The sequence below is a fragment of the Trematomus bernacchii genome, unplaced genomic scaffold, assembly GCF_902827165.1.
Source record: "Trematomus bernacchii unplaced genomic scaffold, fTreBer1.1, whole genome shotgun sequence".
NCBI lineage: Eukaryota > Metazoa > Chordata > Actinopteri > Perciformes > Nototheniidae > Trematomus > Trematomus bernacchii.
In genome coordinates this window covers 1,661,588-1,677,568 of record NW_022987698.1, presented here as the reverse complement: position 1 = coordinate 1,677,568, position 15,981 = coordinate 1,661,588, and the positions used below count along the sequence as shown (strand labels likewise).

The 15,981-nt window shown below is 46.4% G+C and overlaps 1 long non-coding RNA gene and 2 other non-coding genes across 3 annotated transcripts; all 3 read right to left on the bottom strand.

Moving 5' to 3' along the window:
* Positions 1-3,701: 3,701 nt before the first annotated feature.
* On the bottom strand, positions 3,702-3,774 carry trnaa-ugc. The gene has a single exon. It is a non-coding gene; the product is annotated as a tRNA-Ala (tRNA).
* A 2,478-nt stretch (positions 3,775-6,252) lies between these two features.
* On the bottom strand, positions 6,253-7,928 carry LOC117489400. The gene is made up of 2 exons (XR_004556598.1): positions 6,673-7,928; positions 6,253-6,589 (listed from the first exon to the last, which is right to left on the bottom strand). It is a non-coding gene; the product is annotated as an uncharacterized LOC117489400 (long non-coding RNA).
* A 7,537-nt stretch (positions 7,929-15,465) lies between these two features.
* trnaa-ugc lies at positions 15,466-15,537 on the bottom strand. The gene has a single exon. It is a non-coding gene; the product is annotated as a tRNA-Ala (tRNA).
* Between the last annotated feature and the right edge of the window lie 444 nt (positions 15,538-15,981).

The window sequence follows — 15,981 nt, the reverse complement described above, 5'->3', positions numbered from 1 at the left end:
GCTGAGCTAGTGTTGGGACATGAGGTCAGAGGTCCTCTAAGAGTTCTTAAAGAGCATTTGATCATGCCAACGACAAAAGTTTGCAGTATCCCGGAGTATGTCGCCAAAACTTAGGGATCGTCTACATCAGGGGGTGCCCACACCTTTTCAGCTTGGGAGCTACTATTAAAATGACCACGCCCAAATGATCTACCTACAGAGGGCCGCACCCTGCCCAAATCTGTAGTCTTGAAGCGGGGGGGGGGGGACTAAACGACGGATAACTGTGGCACACTTACACTAATTGCGCCGCATAAGCGTATATAGTGCGCCGCATTTGCCGCTTCAGATGAGGAGGTGAGGCCCCCTCATAACTGCATGACCTGTATGGCACAATACAAACTCAGACTGGCTTACCTGTACATCAATCAAGTGGCAAATGCCATAGTAAGTTTTTTTCTTTTTTTTGTTCTATCTTTTTTGTCACTGCCCAATGCGATCTACCCACACTAACCCTTGCCATCGACCGGAGATCGATTGCAAATCGACGTATTGGGGCACCCCTGAGCTACATCGTGCATTGCTCCTGGCTAGGGAAGCTCTGACCTCTACCCAGGGGAAGATGAAAGAAACGCTGAACGACCAGAAAGGCGGTAGCAGCGCTTGTTTCAGCCAGGTGACAAGGGTGTTGTTCTATTGCCTGTACCTGGTTCTGGCTCTGTCTACTAAATGTTCTGTCCTTATGTTGTAGATAAGAAGCTCGGTGAAACAAACTACGTCATTCAAACACCTGACCGCAGACGTCCTACCAGAGTGTGTCATATCAACATGCTGAAGAAGTACTGCTCCAGGGATGACCAAAACGAGTCTTCCAAGCTCACCAGGTGGGGACAACCGTCTCTCCTATGGCTTCAGTTTCGAGGGTGAGCTCAAATGAGGATGAGTTGTGATGCGCAGTGCAACACCACAGGGGGCAAGACTAAGCAATACTGAGGTAGTGGCTGATTTGCCCAATTACTTGTCTCATCTCCCTGATAACCAAGAAAGTGATATACAGAAGCTGATATTTGACTTTGCATGTCTTTTAAATGACACTCCCTCACACACTTCTGTCCTAGCTCATGATGTGGTCTTAACCAACCCTTTGCCCATCAAACAGCTTGTGTATAGGGTTAACCCAGTTAAGAGAGAGGTTATGAAAAGGGAAGTTGAGTATCTACTTAAAAACGGATTTGCAAGGCCTAGTTCCAGTTCATGGAGTTCCCCTTGTGTGCTAGACACAAAGTCAGATGGAAGTCCCAGATTCTGCACTGACTTTCGCAAGGTTAATGCTGTCCCTGTCCCCGATGCACACCCGTTACCGCTCATTGATGACTGCATCGATGAAATCGGTCCTGCACAATTTGTCAGTAAGCTGGACATGTTAAAGGGATGCTGGCAAGTTCCTTTAACACAGCGTGCTTCCGATATCTCAGCCTTTGTGACCCCTGACAGCTTCCTTCAGTACACTGTGATGCCTTTCGGTATATGTAACGCACCTGCCACATTTCAGAGGCTTGTAAATCTTGTATTAGGACATATTCCAAACTGTAAGGCATATCTGGACGACAATGTTTTCTATTCTAATGACTGGGCTAGCCACGTTGCTACCTTAAGAGAAGTTTTTAAGTGCTTGTCGGCCGCATCCCTAACGTTAAACCTTGCCAAATGTGAGTTTGGAAAAGGTACCGTTCTCTACCTTGGTCAGCAGGTTGGTCGAGGGCAGGTGTGCCCTGATGATGCAAATATCAGGGCAATTGCCTCCCTCCCAGTGCCATCCACCAGAAGGGAACTTCGCCGCTTCCTAGGAATGGTAGGGTACTATCGCCGTTTCTGCAGAAACTTCTCCTCGGTGGCGGCCCCGCTCACTACGTTGACCAGTCTCTCAAAGCCTTTCGTTTGGTCCGGTAAGTGTCAACAGTCATTTGAGAGCCTTAAAGGTATTCTGTGTTGCACTCCTGTTCTTTCTGCACCAGACTTTTCGAAGCCATTCAAGCTCGAGGTCGATGCCAGTGGAGTTGGGACAGGGGCTGTTCTTCTACAAGAAGATGCACAGGCCATCGATCCCCCCGTGAGTTTACTACTCCCGAAAGTTTAACAACATCAGTTGAAGTACTCTACGATTGAAAAATAAGCTTTAGCTCTATTGTTTGCCTTGCAGCACTTTGAGGTGTATCTTGGCTCCAGTGTAAAACCTATTAAGGTATACACTGATCACAATCCCCTGGTTTTTCTTGCAAGGATGTACAACCACAATCAACGCCTTATGTGTTGCTCATTGATTGTCCAGAAACTACAACCTTGACATAAGTCATAAAAAGGGGCCGATCATGTTCTTGCCGATGCACTATCTCGTGCTTCATTAATAAAACAGATATTTCAACGTGAGCCCTACTTTGTTCATGTACTGTTGAGGTTCATTTCAGTAGTTGTGTGCTATAATGTATTTACAAAGTGTGAAGAGGAGGCAACTTTAGAATAGGGAACCTGTTGAGGTCAATTAGAGTCAAATTAGCTTGTTGGTTATGAACAAGACTTTACTTTAAAATAGGGAATATATTCTTAGATAGAAATACCTAATTTTTTGTTATTTAGACATATTGAGGAGAGCATATTAAGACCAAAGCTCATGTACAAACAACTTCCTTATTTGCAATAAATAAGGACTAATTAGAGGGTTATTGAGGAAAAACTCTCAACTAATGGCCCTATTACTTGTAGAAATATAGTCATGTAGAATAAGGCATTAATACGTGTTTTATAATGACTAATAAAGAGCCAATATACTGCTAATATGCATGTTAATTAACAACTAGATGATGGTTAATTTCTGTACCTTAATATAAAGTTGTACCGGTTATATGATAAACATTGATGTCTATGTGCCTTATTCTATATTCTAAGTCAATATATTGAGATAGCTAAGTCAATATATTGAGATAGTAAGTCAATATATTGAGATAGCTAAGTCAATATATTGAGATAGTAAGTCAATATATTGAGATAGTAAGTCAATATATTTAGATAGCTAAGTCAATATATTGAGATATTAAGTCAATATATTGAGATAGCTAAGTCAATATATTGAGATAGTAAGTCAATATATTGACTTACAGGATTTTTTTTTTTTCCTGTGGCGCAAACAGGCTTCCATAGGTATCACTGTCACAGGTCCATCCATCCATCTTCTCCCGCTTATCCGTGGTCGGGGTCGCGGAGGTAGCGAGTTCCAGCAGAGAGCCCCAACTTTCCTTTCCCTGGGCCACATCAACCAGCTTTGACTGGGGGATCCCAAGGCGCTCCCAGGCCAGCGAAGAGATATAATCCCTCCACCTGGTCCTAGGTCTACCCCTCGGTCCTCTTCCCAGCTGGACGCGCCTGGAACCCCTCCCTAGGGAGGCGCCCAGGTGGCATCCTTACTAGGTAGGTGCCTGAAACCACCTCAACTGGCTCCTTTCGACGTGAAGGAGGAGCGGTTCAACTCCGAGTCCCTCCCGGATGACTGAACTTCTCACCTTATTCCTAAGGGAGACGCCAGCCACCCTGCGGAGAAAACCCATCTCGGATCCGCTTGTAATCCGCGATCTGTCACAGGTCTGTGGTGGATAATGATTTGTTCTTGCATTGGGACTTGTACCGGTTCCCAAACCAAATCCCATCGGATTGAACCACTTCAAAACGAGTGGAGATGCCGGGGATTGAACCCGGGGCCTCATACATGCAAAGCATGCGCTCTAACCACTGAGCTACATCCCCAGTTATAACCAACAAGAACGTTACAGTTTACAACACGCATTTACTCAAATATTAGACGTTAATATTAGACAAACTATATTATAGCTTTGAAAGTCAAGTCAAAGTCAACTTACCCTCACCTCCGCTCAGACATTTTATCACCATACGCACACCTATAACTAGGTCAACAAGAGCTGCAACAAGAGGAGATTACGTTGTTCCATTAAGGAAGAGTTCATTTCAGCCAATATTTCATTTTCTTTTAAAGCTGTACAACAGTGGAACTCAATCCCTGTAACGATTAGAGAACAAAACACATGCAGTTTATTCAAATCTAATTTAAAAAACATGGTTAGTGGAAAATCAGCTCTGTCAACACTGACACAATCTGCACTTTACAACGCTCTGTTTGTACACATGTGCCTTGACCTGTTGCTATCTGTCTGCTTTGTGAATATGTATTTTTGTTTTTATGTTTTTATATATGCTTTTATCATAATATAAGCATCTATGTTGAATGTTATTTTACTGATTGTATTTACCTGTCATTTGAAGTGACATTTTTTTTTTAGGATGACTTTCAACATCTGTCCATGGACTGCAGATGAAAAATAGCCTGTTGGCTAACTCTGGCGCATTTACAGAAATGTTAATCAATGTGCACTGTCCCTGTCAAATAAATAAAAAAAAAAAAAAAAAACGTTATTGTCAATCTTTCAGTTTGTGTGTAGGCTACAGACAAACTGACCCGGTCTGCTGGTGCTGGATCACCCAGTAACAGCTCAGAGCTTGTACAACTGCCTGCCACTCGGGAAGAATTCATAGCAGCCCAGTTAAGTGATGAAACACTTTCTAAATGTCTCTCTTCTGCTATCAGTCAGGAAGAGGCCAAGTCAAAGAAGATGGCCTACATTATGGAAGATGGCCTATTAATGCGTCGCTGGATTAGTGATGCCTGTGAGGAGTCAGACTCCTTTGCAATTTATCAGGTTGTTGTGCCAACAGCCTATCGTTCTCAGGTGATGTCCTTGGCTCATGATCATCCGTGGTCAGGTCGCATGGGGGTAACAAAAACGTGTGAAAGAGTTTTAAAACATTTATTTTGGCCAGGACTCAAGTCTGATGTAGTTCTTTATTGTCGAACATGTCATGTGTGCCAAGTTGCTGGTAAACCGAATCAGGTGATTCACCCTGCTCCTCTCATTCCCATTCCAGTAATGGGAGAGCCATTTGATAGGGTGATTGTGGATTGTGTGGGACCCTTGCCAAAAACTAAAACTGGAAACCAGTTTCTCTTAACTGTCATGTGTGCCTCCACTAGGTTTCCCAGAAGCCATCCCACTACGGAAAATCACTGCCCCGGTCATCACCAAGGCACTTCTGAAGTTTTTCCTCATGAAGGTAGTTCAAACAGACCAAGGTACCAACTTCATGTCTAAAGTGTTTTGCCCGGGTACTTGACAACCTTAGGTATCAAGCATGTGACATCCAGCCCATATCATCCTGAAAGTCAGGGGGCATTAGAGAGGTTTCACCAGACTATGCAATGCATGTTAAGAAAACATTGCCACGAGTCTCATAAAGATTGGGATGACGGTGTTCCTTTAGTGTTATTTGCTGCCTGTGAAGCTGTTCAGGAGTCTCTAGGTTTTAGTCCTGCTGAGCTAGTGTTTGGACATGAGGTCAGAGGTCCTCTAAGAGTTCTTAAAGAGCATTTGATCATGCCAACGAAAAAAAGTTTGCAGTATCCCGGAGTATGTCGCCAAACTTAGGGATCGTCTACATCAGGGGTGCCCACACTTTTTCAGCTTGGGAGCTACTATTAAAATGACCACGCCCAAATGATCTACCTACAGGGCCGCCCCTGCCCAATCTGTGTCTTGAGCGGGGGGGGGGGGACTAAGCGACGGATAAACTGTGGCGCGCTTACACTAATTGCGCCGCATAAGCGTATAATAGTGCGCCGCATTTGCACTTCAGATGAGGAGGTGAGGCCCCCTCATAACTGCATGAACCTGTATGGCACAATACAAACTCAGACTGGCTTACCTGTACATCAATCAAGTGGCAATGCCATAGTAAGTTTTTTTCTTTTTTTTGTTCTTCTTTTTTTGTCACTGCCAATGCGATCTACCCACACTACCCTTGCCATCGACCGGTCGATTGCAATCGACGTATTGGGCACCCCTGAGCTACATCGTGCTTGCTCCTTGGCTAGGGAAGCTCTGACCTCTACCCAGGGGAAGATGAAGAAACGCTACGACCAGAAGGCGGTAGCGCGCTTGTTTCAGCCAGGTGACAAGGTGTTGGTTCTATTGCCTGTACCTGGTTCTGCTCTGTCTACTAAATGTTCTGGTCCTTATGTTGTAGATAAGAAGCTCGGTGAAACAAACTACGTCATTCAAACACCTGACCGCAGACGTCCTACCAGAGTGTTAAGCTCACCGGTAGCTACAGGAGTGAACTCACAATGCTGAACACAGGACGATGAAACAGAGCTTTTGAGGTAGAAAAAGGTTTATTAACCAAAAACCTTATATAGAGTCAGACGAGGGATTAAATATCCAATAAACCCAAAGCCAGGGTTTGTTAACTGAGGTGGTGCGGATATGCACGGAGATACTCTGGCGAGGAGAGCCGGGGGACCAGAGCTGGTGAGAGTCGACAGGAAGGAGCTGGTGTGCGTGGAAGCACGAAGGTACACTGGCGAGGAAAGCCGCTGATCCAGAGCTGGCGATAGTTGACAGGTTGGAGCCGGTGTGCGTGGAAGCACGGAGATACTCAGACGAGAGGTACGTGGCTGGATGTGGCAGGCAGAGGAGTAGGCAGATGGATTCTGACGGAGAACACAAGGGTTAGATTCGGCAGGAACACAGAGAGTTAGTTTTACCATAAACTACATGTACCAAGTCGAATTACCAGCGAGGTGAAACGACGAACTGGTGAATACTGGATGAGAGGACCGGGCATATAAGCAGGTGAAGGTGAGTAGTGTAATCAGGATGATGAGCAGCAGCTGCGGAGGTGAGTTGGCGGGAATCAGAAGTGGGTCAGCCACACCCAGCCAGGGAGACAGACACACAGACAGACAGAACGAACATAACAAACATAAAACAAAGAAGAGAAGAAGGAGGGAGATACTGTAAATCCTCACAGTACCCCCCTCTCCACGGGAGCCTCCTGGCGACCACCAGGCTTGTCAGGGTGTGCTCTGTGGAACTCCCTCACCATGACAGGGTCCATGATGCGTGACCGAGGCACCCAGCAACGTTCCTCCAGGTTGTAACCCTCCCAATCAACCAGGTACTGAAAGCCCCTGCCCCGGCGTCTGACATCCATAAGCCGATGCACAGTGTAGGCAGGATGATCATCGATGACTCGGGGGGGAGGAGGGGGAATGGTTGGAGGGCACAGGTCACTAGTGTGGACTGGCTTGATCTGGGAAACATGAAAGGTTGGATGAACCTTCATGGATCTGGGGAGTCTCAAGCGGACAGCAGAGGGGTTAATAATGCGCTCAATGAGGAAAGGCCCAAGGAACCGAGGGGACAGTTTCTTTGACTCGGTGAGGAGTGAGATATTTTTGGAAGACAACCAAACTGATTGTCCAGGGGTGTAATGGGGAGCGGCATGTCTGTGACGGTTAGCTGACCGTTGATTCCTGGTAGAAGTCCGGAGGAGTTCTGAGCGAGTGTCCCTCCAAATCTTACGGCACCGTTGAATGTGATGCTGGACAGAAGGAACTGCCAACTCACTCTCCTCCTCAGGAAACAGGGGAGGTTGGTACCCTAAGGAGGCTTCAAAAGGAGAGAGAGCAGTTGCAGAAGACGTGAGTGAATTAAAGGAATACTCCACCCAGGGTAGAAGGGAGCTCCAGGTAGATTGATTGCGATTGGCAACACAGCGGAGAGTAGATTCCAGGTCTTGATTGGCCCTTTCAGTTTGACCGTTTGACTGGGGATGATAACCAGAAGTTAGACTGACCGATGCACCAAGTGAATGACAGAAATTCTTCCAAACCAGAGAGATGAACTGAGGTCCACGGTCGGAGACGATGTCAGCCGGGATTCCATGCAGGCGGAAAACATGCTGGGTGAGAAGTTGACCGGTCTCCAGGGCTGAGGGAAGCTTGGGCAGAGCTACAAAATGGGCACATTTGGAGAAACGGTCTACAACTGTTAGAATATTGTGTTTCCCTTGTGAGGGAGGTAGGCCGGTGACAAAATCTAGTGCAATATGAGACCAAGGTCGACTTGGGATAGGAAGGGGCTGGAGCAATCCTGCAGGTCTCTGATGAGAGGCCTTGCTCCTAGCACATGTAGTGCAGGCTGAAACAAACTCCTTAGTGTCCCTGTCAACTGTTGGCCACATCATAATTTCTCTCAGCTGGGGAAAGACGGCGAGAGAAGAAAGCACATGGGTGAAGCTTATTGTCTGGCCCTGCCGTCTGAGACAAAACAGCGCCAACCCCGATGTCAGATGCATCTACCTCCACCACAAACCTGCTTGCTTGAGTCTGGGCTGGATGAGTATGTGGGGCAGATGTGAACAAGGATTTGAGGAGAAGAAATGCCTTGTTAGCATCAGTAGTCCAGGTAAACTTGATCTTGACAGAAGTGAGACTGGAGAGTGGAGCTGCTACCTTGCTATAGTTCCTGATGAACCGGCGATAGAAGTTAGCAAACCCAGGAACCTCTGCAGCTCCTTCCTAGTAGTGGGGACTGGCCACTCGGAGACACGCTAGGATCTTTCCTGGATCAGCCTCCAACTTGCCCTGCCTGATGATATATCCCAGGAAGCTGACCCGCTCCTGGTGAAACTCGCACTTCTCAGCCTTGACGAACAGCTTGTTCTCAAGGCAGCCTTGTGCAGCACCTGACTGACGTGGTCCTGATGTTCCTCCAGGACTCGTGGAAAAAATCAAGATGTCGTCAATGTAAACGACACGAATCGGTTAAGGAAGTCTCGTAGGACATCGTTAACCAGGGGCCTGGAAAACAGCGGGGGCATTGAGAGTCCAAAGGGCATGACAAGATATTCGAAGTGACCAAGGGGGGTGTTGAAAGCTGTCTTCCACTCATCTCCTTGGCGAATTCGAACAAGGGGTGGTAGGCATTCCTGAGGTCGAGCTTGGAGAAGATGGTGGCACCTTGGAGAGGTTCAAAAGGCTGAGTTTATCAGGGGAAGTGGGTACTTGTTTTTAACTGTAATGTTATTTAGCCCACGAAAGTCAATACAGGGTCGGAGGAGACTTATCCTTTTTGTCCACGAAAAAAAACCCAGCACCCAGAGGAGAGGAAGAAGGACGACATTATCCCAGAAGCAAGAGAGTCACCGATGTATCTCTCCATGGACTTCTCTTTCAGGCCGAGACAGATTATAAAGCCTGCTGGTGGGTAAAGGAGCTCCAGGCAGCAGATTGATGGGACAATACATAGGGACGATGAGGAGGGAGAGAGAGAGCTTTCCTCCTTGTTGAAGACCCCACTCAGGCTGTGATAAACTTCAGGAACACCAGACAAGTCAACTTCAGCAGAGACACAAGGAGCAGACTTAGGTTCGACAGGGACGGGAGGCACAGCAGACTGTAAACAGTGAAGGTGCACGACTGGCTCCATTCCATGATTCTTCCCTCCGGCCCAATCAATATGTGGATTGTGGGTGCGAAGCCATGGGTATCCAAGAACCAAAGGGGTTGCTGGTGAGGAAATAACCCTTCAGGTGAATCTCCTCTCTGTGATTACCAGAAATAAACAGGGTTAAAGGGTTGTGTCTGCTGTGTAACACTTAGAAATGCTTTTCCCATTTAAAGCATATGCTGTCAGAGGTTCTGTTAGAGTTTCCCAAATGTAACCCCAGCTTGTTTGGCTAGTTCACAGTCCACAAAGCTATCCTCAGCTCCAGAGTCAACGAGAGCAGAAAGGGCAATGTCTGAGCGTTGAAACAAAGTCTAGCAGGAATCAAAAAACGGCTCAAAATTGGGGGCTACAATAGGTGTAGGAAGCGAACTCGTCAGGACCCCCAACTTCACTGACGAGCCCTTGCGTTTGGGCGAAACAGGACAGCCAGAGAGGATATGGCCACCCTTTCCACAGTACAAGGCATTCTCCACACCTAATACGTCGAAGGCGCTCCTCAGGGGATAATCCAGTGCGTCCCAACTGCATAGGTTCCACCATAGCAGAAGTGGGCACGCGGGTTGGGTGAGGTGAAGCCAGATGGGTCCGGACACAGAGGGAGCAAACCTGGGAGAACTGTTTGGCTGATAAGGCAAAGCAAAAGGAGGACGCCTTGCGTGCGCTCCGCACGGCGCTCCCGCAGCCGGCTGTCGAGACGAGAAACCCAGGAGATTAAGGATTGGAGGTCAGCAGGCCTCCTCTCTTTGCAGCCAGCTCATCCTTCAGTTGATCCCTCAATCCCCTAACAAACACAGCCCTTAAAGCCCGCCTCGTCCCATCGGGCTTCTGCCCGCCAGTGTGCGCAACTCGATAGAATAATCTGCAAATGGTTCGAGTTCCTTGTTGCAGATTCAACAGACGATTAGCAGCTGAGCCAGAGTGTTCAGGATGATCAAAAACAGAGGAAAATGATCCGAAAAAATACTCCAAAGGAAAGTGTATTGTAATCCACAGAAGAACTCAATGCTTCGGCCCAGGTTAAAGCTCTTCCACGAAGCAAACTCAACATATAGTTAATCTTAGTTCCATCAGAGGAAAAAGACACGGGCGCTGGCGAAATACCTTATTGCATTGAAAAAGAAATCCTCTGCATTTCTCCACCTCTCCGTGGAAAGGCTCAGGATCGGCAATGGGGAAGTCCCGGCATGGAGTGGAATCCACAGGTGGATAGGAGGATGGCAGGAAGTGTACCAGAAGACCGTCAAGCAGAGACCTGAGCAGCAAGGTGTTGAGACGTTTAGAGCCATGGATTGATTGCTCTCCACTAAGGCTCGGAATCATCTTGCTCATGATGGCCCAGAAGATTTCCCTGATGGGAAATGGCGTGCTGGACTGAGGCGGGATCCGATCCGGCATCAGCGGAAGCTCATAGTGACCAGTTTCGTACTGTTAAGCTCACGGTAGCTACAGGAGTGAACTCACAATGCTGAACACAGGACGATGAAACAGAGCTTTTGAGGTAGAAAAGGTTTATTAACCAAAAAACCTTATATAGAGTCAGACGAGGGATTAAATATCCAATAAAACCCAAAGCCAGGGTTTGTTAACTGAGGTGGTGCGGATATGCACGGAGATACTCTGGCGAGGAGAGCCGGGGGACCAGAGCTGGTGAGAGTCGACAGGAAGGAGCTGGTGTGCGTGGAAGCACGAAGGTACACTGGCGAGGAAGCCGCTGATCCAGAGGCTGGCGATAGTTGACAGGTTGGAGCCGGTGTGCGTGGAAGCACGGAGATACTCAGACGAGAGGTACGTGGCTGGATGTGCAGGCAGAGGAGTAGGCAGATGGATTCTGAACGGAGAACGACACAAGGGTTAGATTCGGCAGGAACACAGAGAGTTAGTGTTACCATAAACTACATGTACCAGTCGAATTACCAGCGAGGTTGAAACGACGAACTTGGTGAATACTGGATGAGAGACCGCGGCATATAAGCAGGTGAAGGTGAGTAGTGTAATCAGGATGATGAGCAGCAGCTGCGGAGGTGAAGTTGGCGGGAATCAGAAGTGGGTCAGCCACACCCAGCCAGGGAGACAGACACACAGACAGACAGAACGAACATAACAAACATAAAACAAAGAAGAGAAGAAGGAGGGAGATACTGTAAATCCTCACACAGAGTGTGTCATATCAACATGCTGAAGAAGTACTGCTCCAGGGATGACCAAAACGAGTCTTCCAAAGCTCACCAGGTGGGGACAACCGTCTCTCCTATGGCTTCAGTTTCGAGGGTGAGCTCAAATGAGGATGAGTTGGTGATTGCGCAGTGCAACACCACAGGGGGCAAGACTAAGCAATACTGAGGTATTGGCTGATTTGCCCAATTACTTGTCTAATCTCCCTGATAACCAAGAAAGTGATATACAGAAGCTGCTATTTGACTTTGCATGTCTTTTTAAATGACACTCCCTCACACACTTCTGTCCTAGCTCATGATGTGGGTCTTAACCAACCCTTTGCCCATCAAACAGCTTGCTGTATAGGGTTAACCCAGTTAAGAGAGAGGTTATGAAAGGGAAGTTGAGTATCTACTTAAAACGGATTTGCAAGTCCTAGTTCCAGTTCATGGAGTTCCCCTTGTGTGCTAGACACAAAGTCAGATGGAAGTCCCAGATTCTGCACTGACTTTCGCAAGGTTACTGCTGTCACTGTCCTCCGATGCACACCCGTTTACCGCTCATTGATGACTGCATCGATGAAATCGGTCCTGCCACAATTGTCAGTAAGCTGGACATGTTAAAGGGATGCTGGCAAGTTCCTTTAACACAGCGTGCTTCCGATATCTCAGCCTTTGTGACCCCTGACAGCTTCCTCAGTACACTGTGATGCCTTTCGGTATATGTAACGCACCTGCCACCTTTCAGAGGCTGTGTACATCTTGTATTAGGACATATTCCAAACTGTAAGGCAAATCTGGACGACAATTGTTTTCTATTCTAATGACTGGGCTCTAGCCACGTGTGCTACCTTAAGAGAAGTTTTTAAGTGCTTGTCGGCGCCGCATCCCTAACGTTATACCTTGCCAAATGTGAGTTTGGAAAAGGTACCGTTCTTCTACCTTGGTCAGCAAGTTGGTCGAGGGCAGGTGTGCCCTGATGATGCAAAGATCAGGGGAATTGCCCTCCCTCCCAGTGCCATCCACCAGAAGGGAACTTTCGCCGCTTCCTAGGAATGGCAGGGTACTATCGCCGTTTCTGCAGAAACTTCTTCCTCGGTGGGCGGCCCCGCTCACTACGTGACCAGTCCTCAAAGCCTTTCGTTGGTCCGGTGAGTGTCAACAGTCATTTGAGAGCCTTAAAGGTATTCTGTGTTGCACACCTGTTCTTTCTGCACCCGACTTTTCGAAGCCATTTCAAGCTCGAGGTCGATGCCAGTGGAGTTGGGACAGGCGCTGTTCTTCTACAAGAAGATGCACAGGCCATCAATCACCCCGTGAGTTACTACTCCCGAAAAGTTTAACAAACATCAGTTGAAGTACTCTACGAATTGAACAAATAAGCTTTAGCTCTATTGTTTGCCTTGCACAGCACTTTGAGGTGTATCTTGGCTCCAGTGTAAACCTATTAAGGTATACACTGATCACAATCCCTGGTTTTTCTTGCAAGGATGTACAAACCACAATCAAACGCCTATGCGTTGGTCATTGATTGTCCAGAACTACAACCTTGACATAAGTCATAAAAAGGGGGCCGATCATGTTCCTTGCCGATGCACTATCTCGTGCTTCATTAATAAAACAGATATTTCACGTGAGCCTACTTTGTTCATGTACTGTTGTTCAAGGTTCAAGGTTCAAGGTCTTTATTGTCAATCTGACCTAGCTACAGAGTAATTATGCAGTTGAAAATCTTATTTCACAGGCTTCTCCAACAATGCAACATAATAACATAATAACAATAACAATAAGAGCTTTGAAGCAATACAAAAATAATAATAGTTATAAAATGAAATAAAGTTATGATGTGGAATAGTGCAGTACGAGTCTATATACAAGTTATTGGAATGATATTAGGTATTAGATACATACCACTGAGGTAGCAGATGAATGTTTGATTTGTTTCAATAGTTCAATTTTTTAACACGTCTCACTGCCCGCGGGAAGAAACTGTCTCCGAATCTTCTTGTCCTTGCCAGGATGCTGCGGTAACGTCTGCCAGACGGCAACAGAAAGAACAGTTTTGTGGCTGGGGTGATGGGGGTCTTTGATAATCCGTAGTGATTTCTTCCTGAGCCGCTGGGAGTAAAGGTCCTCCATGGATGGCAGCTCCGTCCTGGTGATGTGCTGTGCAGTTTTCACCACCCTCTGTAAAGCCTTACCGATCGAGGTCGGATGCAGCTGCCATACCAGGCCGTTATGCTGCCAGTGAGGATACTCTCTATCGGTGCACCTGTAGAAGTTGCAGAGTATCCTGGAATCCATTTTGAACCTCCTCAACCTGCGGAGGAAGAAGAGCCGCTGTCGAGCTTTCTTGGTGATGGTGGGTGGTGTGAAGAGACCATGTCAGGTCCTCAGTGATGTGGACCCCAAGGAACCTGACGCTTTTGACTCTCTCCACTGTAGTCCCATTGATGGCGATGGGGGCGTGTCCCTCTCCCTGCTGCTTCCTGTAGTCCACAATCAGCTCCTTTGTTTTGCTGATGTTGAGATGGAGGTTGTTATCCTGGCACCAAGAGATGTCAGGTTTTCGACCTCCTCTCTGTACGCCGTCTCGTCATCGTCTGTGAATCTGGCCGATGACGGTCGTGTCATCAGCAAACTTCACGATTGAGGTTCATTTCAGTAGTTGTGTGCTATAATGTATTTTACAAAGTGTGAAGAGGGAGGCAACTTTAGAATAGGGAACCTGTTCAGGTCAATTAGAGCTACAATATAGCTTGTTGGTTATGAACAAGACTTTACTTTAAAATAGGGAATATATTCTTAGATAGAAATACCACATTTTTAGTTATTTAGACATATTGAGGAGAGCATATTAAGGACCAAAGCTCATGTACAACAACTTCCTTACTTGCAATAAATAAGGACTAATTAGAGGGTTATTGAGGAAAAACTCTCAACTAATGGCCTATTACTTGTAGAATATAGTCATGTAGAATAAGGCATTAATACGTGTTTTATAATGACTAATAAAGAGCCAATATACTGCTAATATGCATGTTAATTAACAACTAGTTGATGGTTAATTTGTGTACCTTAATATAAAGTTTGTACCGGTTATATGATGAACATTGATGTCTATGTGCCTTATTCTATATTCTAAGTCAATATATTGAGATAGCTAAGTCAAAATATTGAGATAGTAAGTCAATATATTGAGATAGCTAAGTCAATATATTGAGATAGTAAGTCAATATATTGAGATAGCTAAGTCAATATATTGAGATAGTAAGTCAATATATTGAGATAGCTAAGTCAATATATTGAGATAGTAAGTCAATATATTGAGATAGTAAGTCAATATATTGACTTACAGGATCTTTTTTTTTTTCCTGTGGCGCAAACAGGCTTCCATAGGTATCACTGTCACAGGTCCATCCATCCATTTTCTCCCGCTTATCCGTGGTCGGGTCGCGGAGGGTAGCAGTTTCCAGCAGAGAGCCCCAAACTTTCCTTTCCCTGGCCACATCAACCAGCTTTGACTGGGGATCCCAAGGCGATCCCAGGCCAGCGAAGAGATATAGTCGCTCCACCTGGTCCTAGGTCTACCCCTCGGTCTCTTCCCAGCTGGACACGCCTGGAACCCCTCCCTAGGGAGGCGCCCAGGTGGCATCCTTACTAGGTAGGTGCCTGAACCACCTCAACTGGCTCCTTTCGACGTGCAGGAGGGGGCGGTTTCAACTCCGAGTCCCTCCCGGATGACTGAACTTCTCACCTTATTCCAAAGGGAGACGCCAGCCACCCTGCGGAGAAAACCAATCTCGGCCGCTTGTATCCGCGATCTGTCACAGGTCTGTGGTGATAATGATTTGTTCTGCATTTGGGACTTGTACCGGTTCCCAAACCAAATCCCATCGGATTGAACCACTTCAAACGAGTGGAGATGCCGGGGATTGAACCCGGGGCCTCATACATGCAAAGCATGCGCTCTACCACTGAGCTACATCCCCAGTTATAACCAACAAGAACGTTACAGTTTACAACACGCATTTTACTCAAATATTAGACGTTAATATTAGACAAACTATATTATAGCTTTGAAAGTCAAGTCAAAGTCAACTTACCTCACCTCCGCTCAGACATTTTATCACCATACACACACCCTATAACTATAGGTCAACAAGAGCTGCAACAAGAGGAGATTACGTTGTTCCATTAAGGAAGAGTTCATTCAGCCAATATTCATTTTCTTTTAAAGCTGTACACCAGGTGGAACTCAATCCCTGTAACGTTAGAGAACAAAACACATGCAGTTTATTCAAATCTAATTTAAAAACATCGGTTAGTGGAAAATCAGCTCTGTCATAACACTGACACAATCTGCACTTTACAACGCTCTGTTGTACACATTGTGCCTTGACCTGTTGCTATCTGTCTGCTTGTGAATATGTATT